At 33.7% G+C, this 7,461-nt stretch overlaps 1 long non-coding RNA gene across 1 annotated transcript; it reads right to left on the bottom strand.

The window, feature by feature from the left end:
- Positions 1-3,200: 3,200 nt before the first annotated feature.
- LOC114076330 lies at positions 3,201-5,831 on the bottom strand. Its single transcript, XR_003577145.1, has 2 exons — positions 5,468-5,831; positions 3,201-3,437 (listed from the first exon to the last, which is right to left on the bottom strand). It is a non-coding gene; the product is annotated as an uncharacterized LOC114076330 (long non-coding RNA).
- Between the last annotated feature and the right edge of the window lie 1,630 nt (positions 5,832-7,461).

Genomic DNA, 7,461 nt, shown 5'->3' with positions numbered 1-7,461 from the left:
AGATCACATACATCCATGTTGGCTTCCATCCTTATAATCGAAATTTGTTAGTTGTTTCCATCAAAATTTGGTAGAGCAAAGCTAGTTTTATTGAATGGTTTGATTAGATTTGAGTTTTAATCAATATAACTTAAAATTCTTACAAGTCTCTTAAGAACTAAAGGGCTCTGATACCAATCTTAGTGTTTAACAGAGGATAATAAGAACTGATTGAACAAGAAAAATGAAAAGTGACTTTTATAGTTAAATGAGACTAAATAAATACATCACATCTCAATAAAAATGGTGTAAAGTAATGCTACAAAAAAAGCTAAAACTAAGTTATTGTTTGCTGAAATTGAGGAACTCATACTGAACAATAACTAACAAAGTTTACACAAACTAGGAAACAAAAATGGCTAAAATATAGCAATTTATTGTGGTGGGGCCTTCTCAACATTCTTCCTTCGTATTCTTTTAACATGAATTTAGGTCATGTAGTTGTAGAAGACAACTGCAACAATTAGTTTTAGTTTGATTTCTCTATTTGCTTGCTTGACAAATAAAAAAAAACTTTTTTATCCTTACTCTCTCATTGAATATATTCCCTTATGATTTTATTTATGTTTCATATAAATCACATGTCTTATGTGAAAAATCTTTGTTTTCAAATCTTAGTCTTTACCTTTTTATGTATTAATTTTATCGAAGCATGACTCATACACTTATCTTTAGTATTCCTACCTCGTTTGAATTATCTAATTTTGTCTCACTACGAGTAGAAAAAAATGATTCATAATGTAAACGAGAAGGAGAAATTATTCATGTTATTGTAGAAGATTTACTCGTGTCTATAGATTTTGGTGTTGTAGACTTAATTATTTATACATGCTATTTTGTTTTTTGAATGTTTTATTTTGAGTCTCGATTTGTATTTCTTAATCACTTATGTTTTTAATTATCTTCTTTAAATAATGAATAATTTGGATAATAGATTGTCATACATTTTGGTGGAATCAAAATATGTGTCAAATTATGACCTCTATTTTTGGACTGTGACAAATACCTAGAGGGAGACAAAGTCAGGCAACATATTCTTGCTATTAAACAATTAACATTTTTTCAGCTTATTATTTGTTTTTGTTTTTTTATGTATTTCAGTTTAGTTCTTCCTATTTTCTAGCTAGGATTAGTCAACTTTAGTGCCCCCTTTTATGATTGTTAGTGGCACATGTTCTTATTCAGTTTTAACATCCACTTTATAAGTGGTTAGTAGATAGGAATTGGTTAGGTTTTTGCTTGGGTAAATTCATATCTTTTGCAAATTGATGCATTGTTGGAATTTCATAAGTTCACTCTATTATTATTCCTTAAATTAGTTTGTTGAGTGTTTGTATTTGAACTCTTGCACCAGAGCCTCATGTTGATCTTACATGGCCAAAACGTTTTAACCTACAACAGAAATGACACTCAAAAACCTGGCTCTAAATCCCCACCATTCACTTTCACGGGTAAAAATAACCAAATCTGGTTTGTGAAGCTGCAAGCATTTCTGGAAGCCTATGAACTTTCAGAAACTGTGACAGAAGATAAACCACTTGCTGCTCTACAAACAAATCCTACCTTGGCTAAAATCAAATGTAACATCGAAGAGAAGGTTAAGAAATATAAATCTAAGTCGCTTATGTAGTATACTGTGGACGATTATGTGTTTTACAGAATCATGACTTGTAAAACAACAAAAGAAGCTTGGGGTAGGTTGAAACAAGAATAACAAGACAAGGATACAACATGTCAAATGTAAGTGTTGAACCTAAAAGGGAGTTTGAGTCGTTGAACATACAGGAAGGTGAGACAATTAGTAATTATGCTGATCAAATCTCCTTAATTGTTAATGGTGTTAGACTTCTTAATGAAGAATTCACAGAAAAAATAAATCGTGGAGAATATTCTTGTGACTCTTCCTGAGAGGTTTGAATTTAAGATTTTCTCTCTTGAAAAATCCAAAGGCCAGGGCAATATTTCTTTAGGTGAACTGATGAGTGCTCTTCTCAAGCACAAGAGTGAAGAAGGACTATGAGACGAGACAATTTCACTGAAGGAGCTTTCTCTATACATAAAAACTTTTCCAGTAAAGGAAAATAAAAGTTAAACCAAAAGAAAAAAGGCAATCATGATTGTGGAAATATTAGTGGAGATGTGAAGAAGAAGTTCACTCTGTGCAAACATTATAAAAGAACTACACATATGGAGAAGTTCTGTTGGTGGAGAGTCAATGCAATATGTGGAAACTTCCAGTAGACATGGAGCATATCCAAGGTGTGTAAATCAAGAGCAAAGGCCTCTAAAACTTTGCAAGTACAAGGAGCAGAATCTACAGATGCACATGACGAGCAATTCTTTATAGTTTCATTTTCTTCAATTAATGAATTATCTGATTCATGTCTTCTTTATAGTGGTTGCACACATCACTTGTGCAATGATGCTGAAATGATAAAATTCCTTGATGATACTTACAAATCTAAAGTATAAGTGGAAAACAATGAGGCAATAAAAGTCAAAGGCAAGGGTACAATGTCTATGTCAACAATATCTGATATCACAACTATTCCTAAAGTTCCATAAAAGCATGATATGAGTCAAAATTTATTGAGTTTTGGACAAATGCTTGAAAATAATTATTCTCTGTATTTTAAGAATAAATTGTTATCGGTCCTTCTAGAGTAGAATTATTTTATGTCAAGATGAACAACAATACGTTTTCAGTTGTTTGGGAGAAAATAAATGATCATGCTTACACTATTACTTCATAAACATGTAGAAACTTATGGAACAAAAAGGTTTGGTCACTTAAATGAGCGAAGCATCGCAGAGATGAAAAAGAAGTCGTTAGTCGAAAATAGATTTAAATTTCTTTCTGATGGCCAAGTTTGTGAAACCTGCCACCAGAGAAAGAAAAGAAAATTTTCATTTCAAGAAAATCAAGTATGGAGAACTAACAAGAAACTTAAGCTCATTCATACGATGTTTGCGGCTCAATGTAAACAAATTCATTGAGTGGTAACATAAATGTCACGACCCGAGAGAACCCCCGAGTCGTAATCGATGTATTTGACCTTGAATAGGTCTTATACAAGTCTGTTAGCATTCGTTCATCTCATAGGTATGAAAAGTAGTGCGTTATTAAAATTTTTCACAATAAAGTCAATAAGAGGAAAATCTTTTATAAAAGGTAAGAATACTTAAGTCTCGACACAAGCCATCTTAGACACATCACAATATCATAGGGACACAACCCTTACATTGAAAGAAAGATAAAAGTATTATACAAATGAATTGATAAAGGAAAACTAGAAATAAAGAGTCTTCTTTTCGACATATGAGGAAATACCCAAATCTTGAGAGAAAACTTCTAAGTCTCAAGCTTCAACATCAAAAATCCCCTCACTTGCCAACGCCTACACATTTGTAGAAATCAGAGGAAAATATAGAATTAGTATAATTAAGCAGTAAGTATGACAATCATGCAAAAACACACTTTAAAGAGGACATTTTAGTTGAAATATGCTTTTCATGCTATGTTGATAAAGCTTCATCAAACAAGTGTAAAATACATAATACAATTGAATCATCAACATACAAGGTAATACATCCATAATCCAAAAGATATGACCATATTCATTAACCAACCCAGCCATTTATATCTTCTAATTAAGGTTATCCAAATACCCACCTAAGTAAGATATGAAGCAACCTCCCATACAACCCTTTCATGCACACTTAGATGATCTTTAAGACTACCCTAAGTAAGGATATTTCCTTTTCAACTAAATCCAAAAATTCAACATTCATTACTAGAGATACTAAAGGATACATTAATGCATTCAAGGAAAATCACATAAGAACCATCCCCTAGAATAACTCTAAGTTACACTAGTGCAATGTGAAAGTAGGATACCATACTACTACTCTCACTTAGTGATCCTTTCGAATCACCCTAGACTAGGTACATCACATTGAACAACTAATAATACCTTCATTAACAGTAGACATAAGTCCAAAAAGCTTCCTTAAAATCCTCTAGAAACCTATTCATTTATTAACATAATAACGACACACCAAGACCCCCTTCAAATGACTACTTGTGCAATTCATAGATGGCTTCCCATTCCACCACCTATCCTAAATAGAACTTCTCTAAGAAGACCTAGTTCATTACATTCTTTTGTGGGGGTAAGCTTTAACCGACATATACCATGAGAGCTTATCATAGACTCCCGGTATTAACCGCTACCAGATGAGGTATCCCCACTTGCCTAAGTTAGGGTCATTCGTTTAGCCTTTACGTGGAAAATCACTAGCTAGTCCTATGTGGGAACATAGTTAAGGGATAGAGAGACTGATTCTAGATACTAAACCTCTACTCACGGAGAGTAGAAATCTCAAGAGGTTACTTCTAGATACTACACCTCTACTCACGGAGAGTATCCACCCTATTTCATATCATCTCGGTACTAGGCATTACTCCCACACGGAGTTTTAGACTTTCATTAACTATAGGTTAAAGGATTGCTACTATGTACTCTACCTCTACTCACGTACGAATATACAACCCAACTTATCATTTATTCATTGAAAAGGTCTTTGGAATATAGAGGTTGTAACTAGACACAACACCTCTATTGACAAAAAGTATCCACCTCAAAGTCCCCCATTCATTCATTAGAGTACATTAAGGAAACCTTTGAATAGACTCATATTTATTACATTTTCATTAGCTTCATTCATTTATTCATTCATGTGTGTACATATGTGAGAAATACCCTTCACATAACCACCATCATTCGTGATATTGTCTTCTAAACATGACCATACTCTATTCATCATATTCCACGCACAAATATACTTTACACTCACATTATACTCTAATTGTCAAACTATCTTGAATATTCACATAAATAACCTCATAATACATCTCTATACACATGCATCATAACATTACCTCAATTAAAATCCAATGCCTTCAAGGCCATGATCAAAATACACTTACATATAGAACAACTAAACACCACCACCATAAGTGGACTATATCACACAAGAGAGAAATTTAGGCCAATTTATCCTTCATCGAAGCCACAATCAATTTTTATCAATTCTCCAAAATTCACCATAACTAGGCATGGATATAAATAGATAACAAAAATACAACATAATAAAAGCATAAATCTAACAATATCCTATCATATTCATCAAACCCACTTTGTAAGCAAAAATCAAGGAATTTGAGGGATCATGGGTTCATTGATTTTTTAACTTTAAATCGCCAATTAAACCATAATATAATTATAACAATTTTTTTGTTACTATTGAATGTAACAACCCATGAGTTTGATGAAGAAATGGGGTTTTGACCATCTTTAAGAACTTGAAAACCATTTGACAATTGGATCTAGAGTGAAATCTAACTATGGATAAAGGATCACCATACCTGATTATTAATAAGTCCACTAAGTTGAAGAAGAAAGCAATGGAAATCTTCAATTCTAGCACCAATTTGACCTCAGCTTCCATGGAGGTTTAGAGACAAATTTTGGGACGCAACGTTTTTTTTTGAAGAATGAAGTCTGATTCTAGGTTTTAGTGTTTTAAGTAATTTAAATTACCTAAATAAACCATAAATAACTGTCCACCATTTGATTAGAACATGGGAGTGGATTTACCCATGCACCGTTTAAGTGGTAGAAAGTTGGAAGAACTGCATGTGGCCATTGAGAACCGCCATTGACGGTTCATCAACCCAATGACCCTCCCCGGTAATAATTTATTATTGAGCTTCTTAATTTTTAACGATTCGAAATAATTAGAATTTATAAAATTTGAAACATCTTTTTTTAAAAAAAATTTTGAAATTAATCTTATCGCTTTTATAATATTTAAGCAGCATATATGATTTGCATAATTATGTATATAACTAGTATATGTTTATTTGAAAATCTTCTTAAAAAATTTTACTTTTGTTTTAATATTCTACTAATTAGTCTAGTTTTATAATGGTTTGCATTTTGGATTGGATCGATTATTTTATTGCGTTAAAATTTAAGAAGCTTAATAATTAATTTATATCAATTCATGTTACTTACTTATATGTCAGCTCCTAAGAAGGACATTCTTGGGACTTTTTCTCAATGCAATAGCCGACCCAATTACCTCAATTACCAAGCCCAAGATCTTCAAACCCGCCCAAACAAACCATCCCTTTTTGGACTCGACCCAATCCTTTATCCCCATGACCCGAACCAATTTCCGACGGATGCCCAAACCCGTTTCCCCTTTTTCTTCTCAAAGAGGTGACGCTTGAAGAATCCAAAAGTGACGCGTGAAGCCAAGGAAAGCGAAGTTGATCCCAAAGAGTTCTCCTCGTCATCTCCACGATTCCCCCTTGCGTGAGAGCATCAAAGCGAGCAGGCAGTACGTTGATTCTTGGCCTCTTCCCCAATGTCCCTTTCCGTCTTGTACGACGATGGCAGCACACGTTTGTCCTTGGTGGCGTGAGATCATTCCACGTCAACGCCAAGGACGTAAGAATTGATCCAAAGAGTATATTACATTTCCAATTCTGCAATGGGATGGAAATTTTAGAAAAAGAGTGTACGCCCATTTTGAGAAAACAAATTTTGTATTTTAAAATCAGAGTGAATGTTCTTTTTTGCCCCAATCCTTTCAAGAAATTCTCCCGCCTCTACAATTCGACCCCTTCTTTATCTCTATAAATACTTTCTTATGGTCTTTGAGGAAGGGGATGTTGTGGGGGAGGGAGCTAAAATTTTCTAGTTTGAAATTTTTTTCTGCAGAAAGTGTGAGAATAATTTAAAAGTGGATACTTCACTGTAAAAAAAAGGGAGTAACATTGAGAATTTCTTTTAGCTTGAGAATCATTGGAGATTTGGGAGTTAGGATTTTTGTGTCGGGAGACTGTTTTGAAGAGAGTTACGGAGAAAGTCATCTTGTTTAGAGTCTTAAGTTTCATGTCCTTGGTGTTATCCATCGCTCGTGCATTTTAAGCTCGAAACAGTCGTTCAAGATCATTTAGATTCTCTCTTTGCTGTAGTAGTCGTTGCCTCATCTTGCTCCCCTGTGTCCAGGTCGCTGCCCCGGAAAAGGTAAACAACTCATGATTTGTTCATTCATTTTAGGTTGATATGTGGGCTGATGTTTTCCTCTGTTGATTAAAATATAGTTTTGTATGGCATGTGTAGGCCTATACCTTCTTGTTATGTTAATCTGCCTGGCAACTGATGTGTGTGTGTTTCATTCTAAAAATGATTTATAGTCTGATTGAGCTGTTCATCCCTGTTTGTTTCAATTCGTTGTTGAAAATTGCTTGCTATTTGTAGTTGATCTTTTGAGTTTTGTATTGCTTTCCGAATGTGCTTTGTGAAGCTATCCATGTCTAGCTTTGAAGGAAATTACTTTCACTCGTCT

Source organism: Solanum pennellii, chromosome 3, assembly GCF_001406875.1.
Source record: "Solanum pennellii chromosome 3, SPENNV200".
In the NCBI taxonomy this organism is placed as follows: Eukaryota; Viridiplantae; Streptophyta; class Magnoliopsida; order Solanales; family Solanaceae; genus Solanum; species Solanum pennellii.
This window is presented reverse-complemented; position numbering and strand designations above follow the sequence as displayed.